The 16,499-nt window shown below is 47.2% G+C and overlaps 1 protein-coding gene across 1 annotated transcript in view; it reads right to left on the reverse strand.

Annotated features, from left to right (window-relative positions):
• Nucleotides 1-16,100, reverse strand: part of NDST2 (N-deacetylase and N-sulfotransferase 2) — a 136,914-nt gene extending 120,814 nt beyond the window's left edge. Inside the window, exon 1 of the mRNA XM_040607021.1 lies at nucleotides 15,979-16,100. The gene's annotated coding sequence lies outside the window, so the exon portion shown is untranslated. The remainder of the gene's footprint in view (nucleotides 1-15,978) is intronic.
• Nucleotides 16,101-16,499: the final 399 nt, after the last annotated feature.

Raw genomic sequence — 16,499 nt, forward strand, 5'->3', positions numbered from 1 at the left:
TCTACCCACAGACACTAAGACAGGACAAAGACCTGCCCTGCGTATAAGCTACTGCCTTCCTGTTCCTCTCCTTTCATCACTGAGAATTCAGTTTAACTATCTCCAAAGAGTAGTTTGTCCTCTACTCAATTCAGCTGTTTTTATCTTTCCCTGAAATAGTTCTGACAAATAACTAAAAATACTTACTTGCTAATTAAGAAGTCAAGGAGGGAGGGATGGTAGACACAGCAGGCACCTTCCATCAATGCATATTATGCAGATGAGATAAAAGGCAAGAGCATTTAACAAAAAGGCCTCAAGCAAATGACATTTTCCATTTGATCAAAAAAAACCCCAAACAACCCCACAAAAAAAAAACTTCTAGCACAAACTAGCTAGAGCTTCAAAAGACCCAAAGTGAACGCTGGGTACAAAATGAAAAGGTTGCTTATAAATCAACATCTCCTTTAAGTTCCTTTTAAAAACATTTTAAAATCGACTTCTCCGCATGCATTTCCCTCTTCTGCCTAAGCTTCTCCTCCAAGCCTCAACACCTTGCACAGTAAGTTTGTTCATTAATATGGAAAACATGTATCCAGTGACTTTTTCCTGTGGGTGTTGCTGACAGAGGTAGAGGAATGTGACTCACTTCCTGTTTGTTTCTTTTAAATCCATCCGCAAAGTCCATGGCTGTCTCCCACCTCGACCTTCTGCTTCGGAAGGTGTGCTGCCCGCTCCCACCAGCGGCCCCCCTTCTCCCGTAAGGGGCAGGGGGCTCACAGCCAGCCCTGTGCAGCCCTCTGACACGAAAAGACCCCACAAGCCATGGGTCAGCAGGCAGCAACGCCAACGTGTGCTGTGTCCCGTGCTTCTCGTTATGTCTGTCCTCTGACTACTCCAAGTAGTAAGCATCTGGACGGAAGGACTGCCTCTTCCCTTCCATAGGGGAAATTTCCTAGGGCTAAATAAATAAAAATCTCATTTAAACACCTATTGCGACTCTGAGAACTAACAAATTTCCACAAAGTTACAGACGAGGCAGACACCTGAAGATTTGCACGCAGGTTGCCAGCAGCAGTCTTACAATAAGGTGGCCGTGTAACAGAGCAGAGGTGAAGCAGTTGTTTTAACACAGAGGTCAACTGATGGTTAATTTCTCTGGCCTCGTCAGTGTGAACACACGGATTTGAACTAGGTGATACGGAAAAACAGTTCTGCTTTAATTATAGTGCCTAATGAACCACTGATCACACAGAGATTTCTGTTCCAGACTGCTTCAGAATGAAGTATCAGATCACAGGACTGCTCAGCTATGTCACCAAGTGCAATGCGGTCGGGGCTAATGGAACAAAAGATACTCAAGTTCACAGAAAACGCAGCAACTCCACTGACAGCCCCCAAATTTAAATCCCTAGAGATATAAATTACAAAAGGAGCAATCCTCCTGGGAAAATAACGTGGAATTCTTGATGTAGAAAACAATAATAAAAAGTGGTATTTTTTTCCCCCCTCAGAAGGGAACTTGGGGAAGCGTAACTACTGAACCCAACTGCACGGCAATATGCCACTGAGATGAAAAGGGAGCCATGTCTCTCTGAACTATTGCTTCAGTCTTGAGTCTAAAAGGATTTCCTCACATTCACTCACAGTAACTTGTTTTGTCTAAAAACTTTGCGTGTTAGCTGTTATGTTAGAACACATTCCGAAGCTGCACGCTTCTTCACAGGCAAGCCAGACTCAAGGTGGTCAGTGATCTGGGTTGTCAGGACATGCAGTAGACTGATTAGGAGAGGGACTTGATCATCATCTGTCCTGCTATCTGTGGGATCGGCTGCTCTGGCAGTGGATTCCTGCCTGCATCCTTGCTCTGTCTCTACATTTCATGGCCTGAAAAGCACCTGTGCCACTGCATGTTACTCTTGCAGTTCCTTCCCCTAAAGACACAGGGTAGAAAAAGAGGCTGGCTTGATAAAGAAAAAGAACGTACCCCATCTGGACAAGGTGACTGCAAAAGGAAAGGAAATTTCTGCGTCATATGCTGTATATCAAGCCGTTTCACAGGACCTCCCAACCTCAACCCCTCCACTTCTTTTTTCCCTAAAAGTGCCAAGATTTATGGGGTTTTATCCCTGCATGCTAGCAAGCTTCACTATCATTCAGGCCAAAACACTAATGCTGTTGTCACAAAAGAGAAGGACAACATACAGGAAGTAATTCAAGGTATGGCTTTTTTTTGCAGCTCATTATTCCCCAAAGACGAGGAGAAAAGTCTTGGCGAACGCAGCAAGCGCAGCTCCCAAGGTCTAGTATTTCGAGGCTGCAAATTGCACATACCACTCTGTAACAGCAGTATGAAAAATTAGTAGATAAGCAATGCTTAACTCACACTGTTGGGTTCCAAAAGTTCAATTAATGCCAGTAGATACAAAAAACCCCCTTCAATCTCTAGCACGTTTTCTTCCTTATAGTAATTACAACAGAACATATATAAGTGGTAGAACTAAAAGAATGAGTTTGAGAAAATTAAATTTTTCCCCCTACATTTTCCCAATCAATGCAAGTCAGAAAATATTTTAAGGGGCAGGCATTAAGGTTGCACAAGAAAAACTGATTCTGATACGTTCTATCTTATGAGTGCCCTCACAAACTTCAGAGTATCTGAATGTGGTGGTGTACATCCATACCCGTGCCTCTCCTGCCTCCAATTTCCATGTTAAAACAAAATCCTGAATGATGAATTCCACTACATAATCATCCCACTGATAACACAAGGGCAGAGCTATCACCTCATCGGCCACAGGGCCATCCTGAGCTAACCATAAGTTATAGCAACTATAGGTGGTTGTTTTCTCAGTGTCAAGAACTATGAAATGGAAGCAGCGTTGCCAGATGGTTTTAGGTACTCTCTGAGACTCAGGTCTTCAGATGCAGAGACCTGGATTCCATCCAAGGCACAAGAAAAGTACTACAAACCTTTGTATCTACTTCTTGCTATCTGTATCTTAGCTATTTCATCTTCTTTTTTCCTCCAAACCCTGTGTCTCTCCCACCTAACCTGTTATAATCTAACCTTCTCATGTTCCTCGTGACATACTTGCCCGTCCTTGCTGGTCACCTGTCAGTTCCCTGTCTAACGTTTCCCCTTTGGCAGCCCCAGCTGACAGACACAGTACCCTCCTGATGCAGTATTTTCCATTTCATTAGCACCCAAAAGCCTACTAGCACCTCAGCACGCCCACTATTTCTACAAGCCCCATTCATTTCCTGGAATGAATCCTTTTTTCATCATCTTTTATTTAACAGCTTACTTTCCCACCACTTAACAGCTTCAGCTTCCATCTCCTCTAAGGACCAGTCCGCGTGCTGCCCTGCCCCAGCGCCCAAGCCCTGGCTGCCCCAGTACAGCAGCTCCCTCCCATCTGCTCTATGCAGGGGCTGCACAGTCCAGACTCGGGGACAGGGTCTCAGCTCTGCTGCAGCTCCAGTGCTGTGTCCAACGGGAACTATGTCCTGGGAGAAACCAGGGTCAGCCCCAGGCTCACGCCTGCTCAGCGGGGATGGCACCTTCAGCGTTTCCAACGAGCTCTACAAGGTCTTAGGCAGGCTGAAGCTACATTTATTCCCCTGACATTGTAGCTCTCAGCTAATTCTCATGGGAACATAAAACAGTATTTTAGCTGTAACGAAATACCAATAAACACACATTACATATGTTTTATATATACGGTTCTATTCTTTTTGATAGTCAAAACCACAGTAACAGTCAGTCATGTTCGTTGCAGTTCATACTCATTTCCCTATCCCCCTATCCACATTAGCGAAAAAGGCACCAGCCTCAACAGACAGATTCTCTATAGTGCAGACACAAACCCACTGTGTTGCTTAGTCAAGTTCCCAATTCTCGTAATTCTTATCCACCTACTAAAAAAAAAAAGTGAGACTACTTTTCCCCTGGAAGGGAAATGTAGGTGTGGTGGTAAAGACTAAAACTACAGTAGAAAATGCTGCAATCACTCTAAGTACTAGCTCAAAAAAAAAGACACCATGCTTCCACCATCTCCTGATAAAAATTTATGTGGCAAAGCGCTGAAGCTGACTCAGGTCTATTTACAAATGCTTTAAATACTTTTATCTTTTGCTGAAAAGTTGAAAGTTCTTCCTAGGCAAAGGCAACGTGTATTATATACTCTGAAAATATACAGCATGGTTTAGTAAATGTTTATTATTACTTACTCACTGGAAGGGAGGAAAAAAAATGAAGCAAAGTACAAAAACCTTCCGAAGAGAATCAGATTTTCTACTTTTCCAATTTGCGTACCTGTGTTGGGAGGGTCTTTTGATAAAGCCAGTGGCCAACCAGCATCTGCTATTTAATTGTGATGAGCAGCATGACGTGGTGCGATAAGAACAGCTCAGAAGTCTGGGAAACGGCACTTGCTAAAAATCAATAGACACCGTTAGGGGCGGAAATCTTCACAGAACCTCAGATGTACGGACATCACAGATCTCTACGCAATGAACTTTCCCCAGATAAAGCTGCTCTTTAGAAGAAAGTTAAGTACCATTGTGCAAAGCACAGCCTGTGCAAAGTCATATGATGAACAGCTCTTCTAACCAGAAATAAATTGCTTTAAAAATGCAGCTTTTTATTGGAACTGACTTTTGGGTCTCCTCCTGACAGCTGACATCTTTCTCCAAAGCAACACAGCAGAATGTCTGATATCTGTAAACTACTTCAGATCTCACAGTAACAGAAGAAAAACATTACATTCACTGTTTAAACAGCACAATCAGGAAGCGCTCTTAAAGAAATTGCCACGTCAGATATAAATGGGTGGCAACCGTTTTGTCATCGCCAGCATGGAGCCCTCCACTCCCAACACCATCTTTCAGAAAAACAGCAGCTGGCACATAAAGATCAGAAACATCAATATTGATTAAAGTCACATTCCAATTTGAAAATTCTAAAGCCATATGAAATTTTCAGACTGCTGGGCTTTGGGAGGGGTGGGGGGGAATGCTGGCTTTCGAAACTGGTTTCTGATCTCCTGGAAAATCCAGATTGGTAATGCAGCAAAAGCCAACATCCCAGCAAGAATGAAAGTTCCTTACTGCTGGTGCTCTCAACCTGGCCACACACATCCCCCTTTCCCACAGACCACCTGAGTGCCAAAAGTCAGGAGGACCAGGGCTTACCTTGAATTAAGAGCCTGACACACTTCACTAGAGTTAGAAGCAGAAAAATATAGCATAGAATATGGCAGAAGTAATCTTATGACTGCCTGGCTCTTGGAAGGACCCGGGGGCTCTGATGAATGTATTTATTGCTATAATCTTGAGCCAAATGCCTAAGGGTGACTGCTATTTCAAATCCTCTAAAGCCTGCAAAAACAGATAATCCATTGTTTAAAGATTTTAACTAAAAAAGACCAAGGCTGCAAAGCCTCAGGCAGAAAAGAACAATGAAACACTAGACAGGAGAGCACTTTGCATTAGTTTGCTGCCCACATATTACTATGCTCTGCACACCACACAAGAAATAGCAGCAATTGGACCTTTGTGCCCAGAAAGAGCTTTTACTGAAGAGGGAAGAGAAGGGGGATTCCTCCGCCCAGCCTCATAGCTACCTGCTCCCAGATGCACTACACACCAAAGGTTTTAAGCCTCAGCAGTGATTAGTTATGCCCAATACGAGCTGCATTAAAGTACTTGGCACTTGCTCTGGTAATGAGGCCCCTTTAATAAAATGCCTCAAGCTGAATACTTAAATATTGCAGCATTCAAAAAAATCAGTAGTCATTTATAACCTCTGCAGCTAGTACATTTAAAGCATGATGATGCTGCGCTACCAGCATAATGGCAATGCTGACCTTGTGCAGGAAGTTTGCCAAGGCAAAGGAAGACACTGTGCAACCTGCTCCCCAGGAGAGACACCACATCTGAGCCACCATCACAGGGGAAGAACTACTGCACTCACTGCCCTCATGTACTGCTTCCTAGAATCTGCCATTTCCAAAACAAATGAAAAATAACAAATATTTCTATGAATTTTTGACATTGCATCTCCTCATCCCTGTTTCAGATGCCTTTGGGCGACAGAGATAGGATGAAGAGTCTTTCACACCAGTATCGTCAACTCAAAGCTAGATTCGGATCGGTACTAGTCAAAAGCCCTCTTTCTACTTTTTTCCCACATTCCCCTCTGATCTCGTATTCCCGCAGTCTCCATGAAGCCAGCCTTACAGGCAGAAGAAAGGGATAAGAAGTCTCCTCACATTCACAGGATGGACTTCACTGCAGGAGCCAGTCTGTTCCCGTAACTGTACATGAAAGAAAACATTTCTTTCTGCTTCGCCTTCCTTTTCCTTCCAGAATCAAGCTAGATGGCAAGGCTTTCCTAAAAAAATATTACCTAAGCATAAATCATTGTAAGAAAGCCAAATTTAGGATCTGAATGTCAGATATGTCCTGATGTCTGTGCATACAAGGTCATTCCCATTCCATTTGGCTAAGAGCCTCCTCATCTTATTCTGGCCACCTCAGAAGCCCTGGCATGTGTGCTCAAAAGCCTTGAACCGCTTCCCCAGCTCTCTCAGCAGCTGCACAGCTACACTGGTAAAAGGGCATGACTGCAAAAGAAGATGGAACTCCATCCAGCACCAAGAAAAGTTACAGATATCCCAACAGAGAGTCAGTCGCAGAGGCTGTGTAACACCAGTACCAAAGGTGCTTCCATGGAAGACAAGAAAACCAGTAGAGCTGTCAACACTTGTTTTCAAGCTTGGTGCCACCAGTCCCATCCTGATGACTCAGAAGGTTTCTAAATTACCATCCCATGAAGACCAACCCACCTCTGCATCCCTGCCTAAGGGATCTGCCTTCTCCAGATGAAGCCTAATGACAGAAGCAAAAACGAAATCTTGCATTAGTGGTTACATGCTACATCTCTGTATGAAGAGGTGTTCACCTGTGTCTTCATCTATTGTTAAAAGTTTGCTCATTTTTAAAACTACTCAACATAGACTTTAAGACCAAATGGTTTAGACATATCCTTCAAGAACAGCCTTGCTTCCAGTGCAGACACTGTATCAGTTTCCACCGCTTCGTCTTTCAGCATCGCATCTCGCCAATCTTCACCCTTGCACAGGATGTGTTTCAGGAAGATGTAACTGCAGGAAGGGGAAGGGGCCTGAGCACTCACAACAATTTCAGTTCACAAACATCTGTCCAGAACAGTATCATGGGTCAGACTGTCAGTGGCAGGGTGCTAGGAAAAGATGTTGAGGAAAACCGAGAAACATCTCTTTTTTTTTTTTTAATGTTTTTATAGAAACATAATTAGTTTTCTGACATAACATGCCACATCTTTCTGCTAAATTGCACAGGAACATAAATATAATGCAGCACTGCTCATCAGAGAAGCTGCAAGCTGCCAGAATAGGACGCAAAAAATAGAAGTGCAGAACTTCTGACCCCAGGTCTGGTACAGACCTTGATCAAAGCGACTGTTTTCTTCTTCTCCTGGATGCATCTCTTTTAGAAATGACTACCGCTTCAATTTCTTCAATCTTTCCCTTCACAGGAAATCACGGATATAAAAATTAATCTGGTGTCCAATTAAATGTGGAAAAGAACAGGCAGCAACAAAGGGCTGCAGTTACTGGCAGCTCAGCTCTTACCATGCTGCCCGTTTCTGATACCCGTGTGGAGTTTGCCACAACCACTGTTATAGTTAAGTCTAACCTAGATGAATTTGGTATTCAAAATTTTTGCAGAACTGACGCAATCACCGTAAGCCTCCTCTTCAGTTTACACCATATGAAATTGCACTTTTAAGGCAACCATCTGGCACCTGTTTAGGTGGTCACACCTCTCCTCTCCTCCAAAGAGAGCAGTCCTGGCACCCCATCCTATCCCCAAGGCACTCTGTGGTGTGCCAATACAAAAGCATTTGAGCCTGACTGGGTTTCTTACTGATCAACTGAGAAGTAACTTTTTCTCTCCTGGAGCAAAAAAAGGAGTTTTTTTTCTTCTGGTTACTTTAATTTGCACATCAGTTTCCTGCTCCTGCTTGCTGAGTGGTTGTGCCAGTACCGAGAAGGGTCAGTACAGGACCGGACTGCTTTCCTCAGTGGTAGCATCAGCTTAAAAGCCAGCCAAGAGGAGTGTGGTCAAAGGGCATCTTCACCCTGTTCTCCTTTAGCAACGGGAAAAAGCTGGGACTGACGTATAAGTAAGATAATTATACAATAGCTCTGCAACATGCAAAAGAATTAACTGTAACAACCTCAGAGAAATGTTACACTCAACACCAACTGCAATTACGACAACCCCTGAACACTAGCTTGTTCTTAACCTGCCCACATACGCAAGGCAAGACCGAAAGGGACTTCCGAGCTCTGTCTGCTACCGCAGGCACCGTACCGTCACACGCGGTTAGTGAGGAATTTCCATTTAAAGGTAATGCTGGGAAAGGCAAACATCAATATTTTGAGGCAAAGCAAGGTATTCCTGAAGAAAGCTCTGTGCTTGTATGTTTATGTGGACTTGAGCCATGGAAACATGCCCTGTTGCAAGCACAGTTACACGATACTAAACTGTGGATGCTAACACAGGGTAACAGCATGTTTTCATGGCAGCCGTGACTCAGGGAAGCAGGCTTATCCACATCGTGCTTTGACGCGAGTGGCCAGATCTGAAACAGGAACATAAAGGAAGGATATGGATGAGAGCCTGCAGACAAAACTAAATCAGGAGACAGTGACAGATCTCTGCTTATGAGGGAGACGGTTATGACTCAGCCACCAGTAAAGCACACGCAGTTTGAGCTGAAGTATCGCTAACTGAATCCATAACATTTAATTAAAAAGGAGTAAACCCCAAAAAACTACAAGTAACAAACGAAAATACATTATTAGTAACTGAAAGTGGGGGGGGGGGGGGGGGGGTGGAGGGGGGTGGAGAAAGGGGAGAAGCTTGATGTTTCAGAGGTGTTTTGGGCAATGGATCAAACATCGAGACTCCCAGTTTATGCTAGGCTTCAATGCTGAAATGAATCTCCCTCTTCACAGCTGCCAGACTGGGCCAGGATCCCACTTTATCCCACTGAAAAGACAGATTTGACATTGTGATAGCTCACATCGTTCTCCTGAACGCGGCTCACAGCTGATGAAAGAGGGAGCTGTGGCAGTCCTCATGCACGGCCACTCTGTGTTGATCGATGCAACGTCTACACTAGTTCCTGCCCACTGTTTTTAATACCTGTGCAACCCTCGGTAACTGGAAGGACAGGCAGCTCACCAGCAGTATAGTGCTGATGATTTCAGCTCTGTAGCTCCGCAACAGAGACAAACGATGCCACTTCAAAGGCATCTCTACACTTGAGACACACACAGAGGCGATGTCCAGAAGAGAAACACAAACAAGACGCAGGCGATGACAGATGGAAGAGGATGACCTTTGAAGGAGTCAGCCAAGACACCAACCTTTTTGAAAATTTCTGCCTTTAATTAGATTGCACAGAGCTCCCGGTCTTACTGTGCTCCTCGTTCACCTTGGGTCGTCAAATATTAAGAGATATTCGACTTGCTGTGAAATTACATTATTCATCTCAAGAAGGGATCTCGACACGATATGCCACTGCATCGGGCCGCTCCAAGCCTGACCTCACCATTTGTGCAAAGTTACAAGCTCCAGCAGCGCAAAACCCAGACTGGGCAGGTGAGAAGCCTGTCTCTTTACAGAAAAAAATGTTATAGGCCATTACCTGACATTTTGATATTCAGCTTGCTTCCAGAGCCAACTATCATCAGAGCGGTTAAGGTTGTGAACGAACAAAGACCTACTGACGGCTGGCGTGGCTGGCCAGGATCAAGCAAGGTCCTGGTTACCAGTTACAGAGGAACCCTGGCTGTTGAACAACTTCACCACAGAAGCAAGGGCAAAGACAATCAACAGCTGCAGAGCACGCCATAATGTCCAGCATCTGCAAAAGCTTTCAGGATGAAGCACAAGCGGCACAGTCACTGCACCAGCATTAGCTAAAGAAAAAAAAAAATCCAGAGAAAAAGTGCTCTAAAGATGGGAAAGGTAGTTAAGATCAGAAGAGACAGATTTATGTAAACCAGTTATCAGTGAAGGTGTTAGAAAAGCTACACTGAAAGAAATCCAGGATTAGGAGTAAATTAGCATCACTCTGGGAGGTGTTCAATTTACCTTCTGCTCAGATCTCTGTCCCGCTGACATTTCTACATCTGGATTAACACCTTCAGTTTTCATTATATTCAGTGGAAAAACAAAAAAGAGCTTTCTGAATGTGATTCACCTCACCAAACGTGGACATCTGCTTCAGGGTGAAGCGTGCCCTAACGTACCCTCAATATAAAGGGAACTTACAGTGCCTAGCTCAGATGTGGGCGCTTCAGCTGTAGATCTTCATGCGTAGTCAGATGAGTCCAACTCTCATCATCCAAGGTATGACAGAAGTGACCATTTAAAACCCCCTGACATGAAATTTCCCATGTTTTAAAGCAGTGGGTAGGGCTACAGAGCTAACACAAAGCTGTTCAGCAAAAGGCTCTTAAAAAAAATAATTATAAACCAGTCAGGTTCTTTTAATATTTCTGCAGTAAATCTCAAGTTTCCCTTCTGTTCTAAATTGATCTCTACTACTTGGAGTCTATCACAGCTAAGGCATGTCATCCCACTGTCTCCTTTGAGGAATTTATACTAAAGCGATTGAAAAGTGAAGAGTTAAGATCTGTTGAAGAGCCCTAAAAACCCACATGTAAGCTCTGATTTTACTTCAGAAGTATTGCCAAGCAAATTAGCATTAATTAGAGACAAGCTGAAAGACCAATAAAATATTAGGCTAATGGAATATCTAGAACTGTTAAGACTAAACACGATCAAAGAAAAACAAGTTGCTTTGTCACATAATCTAATGGTCCTGACACGGAAGCCTCCCAACGTGACCCACTCAGAGGAACTCCATACTCTTGGAGAGTTTCTGATGCAGAAATGAAGGATGTAGGAAACTGGAGAAGCAAACAGAGGAGAATGAAAGCATTCAGCCCCAGCACCCTGCCCTAAGAGACTGACCAGATGGCAGGCCAGAACTACAAAAAGAGATTAAGAAAGGATAAAACTGTCATTTTGCCATCCCTCTTTCCTCCTTCTTTGTTGCATCAGCTATGCCACCCCAGCTCCCAATGGCACTGCTGAATACAGAGGAAAATAATGTGTCAATAAATAAAAGCAGCCGCGATCCCTAGCCCTGGAGAGGGCTAGGACTTGTTGGCATGTCATCGAATGCGTGCAGTTTCATGTTGTACTCTCTCCCAGGCTGTGGAGGAGGTACCTGCAAGCCCTTGTCTCCTCGTGTGAGCTACAGTCCTGGGACGGCAATTAGGAGAGTAGGAGAGGAGGGACAGACTCTTCTGCCTCTTGCTTTACAGGGGATGCCCAAGACAATCTCTTCTAGTGGCAGACACTTCCAAAGGGGGCTGAGGGGCAGAATTCAGAGTAAGGCACTGCAATGCAAGGAGAGAACAGATCAGACTAATGCAGTGCAGCTGCATTCAGACCCCACCAAAACCTTAGGTCACACTCCCTCATTCCCATCCCACACTCAAAACACGTGCCAAAGCACTGAGGGTGGTGTCTGTGGCCTGACACACACACGGCATGGAGACCAGTGCTAGGACCCATGCAAGCCCCTACACCGAGGGGGGGACAAAACGTGTCTCTGCTTTTCACCCTCCTTCGAATCCGGATGAACAAAAAACCCCAAAACAACAACCCGAACATCGGTATCAAATCCCTGTTAGTTTTAATGCTTAACTTCATAATCTGTATATAATGACACATACTAAATTCACTTCATGAAAAGAAGGCATGCAGTAGCTCAGGCTCAGCTAAGGTGCTAACATTTCAGCCTGAGAGCAGCTGCAAACACTGCTGATACTCAATGCCTGCAACCCCAGCGGGCAGAACAGCGTCAGTTACGTACAGCTACACAGACTTGGAAGAGACAGGCATTTCTGAACATCTTCGTGCTGGTGTTAGTACATAAACAAGTGCTGTGTGAAGCTGCCCTTAATTATTTTGCACTATTTTACTCAAAAAAAAATCAAAAGCAGGCTGAGTCTACACATAGAGATAAACCCTGACCAGCCCTCTTGTTGTTTGGAGAGTTTGGGCAGCTTTAAAAGCCAAGCAAACACCAATTCCCACTCCTGTGAAAACAGATCTTGTGACGTTGCCCAGTGTAAGCCACAAATATTTTGCGAAGGTCCAAACTACATTTACAATCTTATCAACCCCCTTGCACTCACTGCTAGATCAGTTAACTTACTAAAAATATTACAGCAGGCAAGAACGTGATGGAGGATACCTTTCTGGTGCTGAAGATTAATTCATCATTCACATCTAGAGGTTTCTACTGCATTTTTAATAGGGCACATATGGATTGAGTCTAGTGATCTGTATCACTTCGTTTCTGGATATGGGCCTATATCGAAAAGCAGTCCCCAAACAGCAATTGCGAGAGGCCCGAGACCTTCAAATATCACTATGCAGAAAGAACAGTTAGGGCTCTGATGTATGTGCTCCAGTAAATCTTTCAGTGGCGATTTAAGCCATAACTGTGCTCCACAGCTCTGCTGGAGATTCCTGCCTCTGGAGCTGGACCAGCAAAGCAGAGAGGCTGGACCACGCAACCTATGGTCTCGACGCCGGCGGCTGAAGCAGAGGCACATATTCCCTTCTGATTTTGCTGTAGTGGGAAAACGACCGGTATTACGGGCATGGGGGCACAGGTCAACACCCACACCCCCCCCCGCCCCCAACCTCCAGCCTTTAAGGTTTCCAGAGCTGATGCCAGAGCTCCTGGAGATGGGGCAGGAGCTACACCAGCGCACCGTGGCTGCAGACCGTGCTGGTACAGGCCAGAGGTGAAGTGCCTCGGCGCAGGCATAATGAAACACAGAGCTTCACCTCTCCGCATTACATTCAATTAACCAAAGCAACTGCATTCAGGGAAGTCACAGTGAATTTTATAGAGACAGCTAACATTGCTCTGGGCCTTCTACAAACATGCTCCCAGCATTAGCCTACCAACCCTGCACTGCTCAAAGCCTGTCATCGGGCAACAACAGCAGCTCAGATGTATTTGTATTCAATCACAGAGGCTGGAAAGACAGCTAGAAAGGGAGAAACTGAACTTAAGGGACCCTCGCATCAGCCACGGCTACAGAAAGGCTAGAGAAACAGAGAGTGCAAACTGGAGCATTCATCCCAGTTATTTCCAGAATCCGGGACACAGCCGGCACTCGTGCCCAGCGCAGCCGCTGCAGACTGCTCCTGTGCTGCTGCTGCGGCATGGCTGCTTTACACCCGCCAACTCCACTGCAACTGCCTGTTGAGCTGGAAATTCGATACACAGCAAAGGTTGCTGACAGCCAGAGGCTGCCCCCTTGTCTATAAAATATCCTGTAATAAATTACATTACAGAGTAGGGAAAAGGATTTGGAAGAGGGGGAATTAAAACACAACCTTATGAGAGCTAAAATGAGACCAATTAAAAGAGATTTGCTACAAGTGCTGAGGGATTTTGACCTGAGCTGTAATCAGGGATGGATATGCATTCCTTTAAAAGAGGAAAATGAGCGAGAGATCATGTGTAAACAACTCTGCCAATTAAACCGAAATGGATTATCTTATCTATGCAGCTCTGCTCAGAGAATCACCGCATATTCCCGATATAGCAAAGAGATCAGAGATAGGCATTTAAATCTCTGAAGCAAGGCTCAGCGAGGAGATAGGCTGTGTGGTTCAGGACACATCGAGGTCTCTGCTGAATTCGGGTACCTCCTGCCCCCCCCCCCCTTTTTTTTTTTTGAATCATAGAATTATAAATGCTAATACAAAGCTAGGCTCAGGCATTTTTAGCAGGTCACCTACATGAATTCTAATGCAGTTCAGAGCGAGGGTTAAGCATCGTTACAGTAAAACACACGCAGCAGATAGCACCATCACTGCACTACTGGGTACTGCTGAAAAACGCGCAGCTTACCAGTGCACACGCTCATGTCCTGCTAAACACTCGCAGGTATTATTCCATACCTTACAACAGCTCAATCTTTCTGTATCACAATCCTATTTTGCTAACACATGCCTCAGAGCTCCTCTCTCCTCACGGTCAGCAACGCTGGAGGGCTGGACTGGCCCCTGCCCTCCACTCTGACACCAGGTCTGAGAACCTGTACCAAACAGCTCAGGTCATTTCTGCAACTGGAGTGAAAAATTTGACACGGACAGACGTACCACTGCTTCTGCTCTGTAGTGCATTTTCACTGCTTTTTGAAATATCCAGTACTTCCTAGTTCAAAATCATACATACGTACAAAAAAAAAGCACACTTACAAGGGCTGAAAAAACCATTGAAACGGAAGAAAAGACATGTTAGGAAACCTCATTCAAGAAGCAGCAACAAGGAAAATAGCATCATAGACTTAGGGAAGAGCATGAACTAAAAAGGAAGAAGAAATTAAAAGAGGAATTTGAGATGAGGAAGATTAAGAAGAAAGCAGCAAGCATACAAGAAAATAATGCTGAGAGATACATCCTTGTTCACAGCTGCCGAGAGTGGAAAAGTTTTAGAACATTTTATGCTGGTTGCCAGATTCGAGCAGAGGTTTTTCCACTGGCTCAAGTCTGGTCTAGTGGAGTCGGGCTGCTGTTGGAACCAGCCTAGCTCTTAACACAGCACCATCGACTGCTTCTGTGTAGCACAAACCACAAACTAAAAAGCCTTCCTAGGTCCAACCTTCCAGGAGCTGGATCAGTAACCTCAGTGCCACGAGAACAGCCACATTGGGAAGCCCAGCGCAGAACCACCACCCAAAGGCGCTGTGGACGGTGTCCCTCGGGTCTCTGCACAGCAGTGCTCCTGGCTTGGCCCCAGAGCCACCGGCTGGTGCACGTGGAGAGCCAGAGCTCCCGTGGACAATGGGGCACATGGAGGCACCAGCCCGGTACCGCTCGCAGGGCTGATGATGCTGAGCTCGTCATGATTTCTGGCTCTCAGAGTGCTTTTGTACACAAGGTATCCTGTCGTACAGGCACTACATAGATTCTCCTGTCATCCAAAGCTTCCCAGCCCAAATATCATGGGGAACTGAGCTGACTGCACAGAAACTGTAAAATTAATCAGAAGTTTCTAGCTTGCTTTTCTTCGCAATAAAGGACAAGGTTACACTTCCTAACAAGAAATGCAAGTGCAATTAACAGCTCCGAATGCTTCTTTGGCAAGATTGGTCCACACAGAGCCCCAGTGTGGCACAGCGTAACTTGTGGTTAAATGCAGTGGTTAAATTCAGATATGTGACATCTGCCCACTTCTAAATCGGGCAACACCGAGTTTATTCACTCTTGCATAAGCAAACAGGGGTGTCTCACGCTTTATTTATCACTTTACCACCGCAAGTATGCTCTACCGAGCAAAGGATGCGAGATACTACGGGCACGACTCCTCGCGTTCCAGCAGCTTTTCCTAGGGAGCATCGCTCCTGCCGCGCCTCCCCACCGCCAAAGCCGTGCCTGCTGCTGGCCCCAACCGGGCAGGCGGGCAGCCCCCGGCCCCGGCCGCCGCCCCGGGGGCGCCGAGCGCCGGAGCCAGGCCGGGAGCGAGCTGCGGCACGGCACCCTGCGCCCAGCGCCGCCCCAAAGGGGCTCCGAGGGGCGGCAGCCGCCAGGGGAAGGAGTCGCTGCCCCGGGCCGCGTGTGGCGGCTCCCCGGCCCCCCCGGGCCGGCGCGGCGGGCCCCGGTGCCCCCGGCCAGGCTGCACAGGTGGCTGCGGGGCGGGCGGCGCCTCGGGGCGCGGGGGCAGCCGCCTCGCCTCAGCCCAGCCCCCCCAGCGGCTGCCGCGGCCGCCCCGCCGCCCCCCGCCCCCGGCCGGCGCACAACTTCCCCCGGCCCCGCCGCCCTCCCCCTCCTCACCTGCCGCGGCGAGGCCCCGCGGCGCAGGGCACGGCTCCCGGAGGGCGGGCGTCCCGCCGTCCCCGCGGGCAGCTCTCAGGCCGGCCGCGGCCCGCCGGCTCCCGGCCGCTGGGCGTCCCTCCGGCCGCTGGGGGAGCCGCCGCCGCGCCGCCCGGCCGCCATCTTCCGCGCAGGGGAGGGGCAGCAGGCCCCGCCCGGCGGCGGCGGGACCGCGGGGGGGGCGGCGAGGGGCCGGCGCTGGCGGTGGGGCTGAGGCGGCCCGGGGGGACCCCGCTGCATGAGGGCGCTCGGCGCTGCCGCCCGGCGGGCGGGCGTGGGGCCCCGGCGGACGGACACATACACGGACACACACACAGAGACTCACGGTGCGGGTCCCGCCTTACGGAGCCGAAGGAGCTCAGGGTGCGGAGGCAGGGCGGGATGGGGAGCCACGGCCCGGGGGAGCCGAGGGAGCCCTCGCAGCCCCGGCCGGGGGTGAGGGGCGGCGGGCGGGGACCGGCGCGACCGGCGGGGGCCGCAGG

The sequence above is a fragment of the Falco naumanni genome, chromosome 9 (assembly GCF_017639655.2).
Source record: "Falco naumanni isolate bFalNau1 chromosome 9, bFalNau1.pat, whole genome shotgun sequence".
Classification (NCBI taxonomy): domain Eukaryota; kingdom Metazoa; phylum Chordata; class Aves; order Falconiformes; family Falconidae; genus Falco; species Falco naumanni.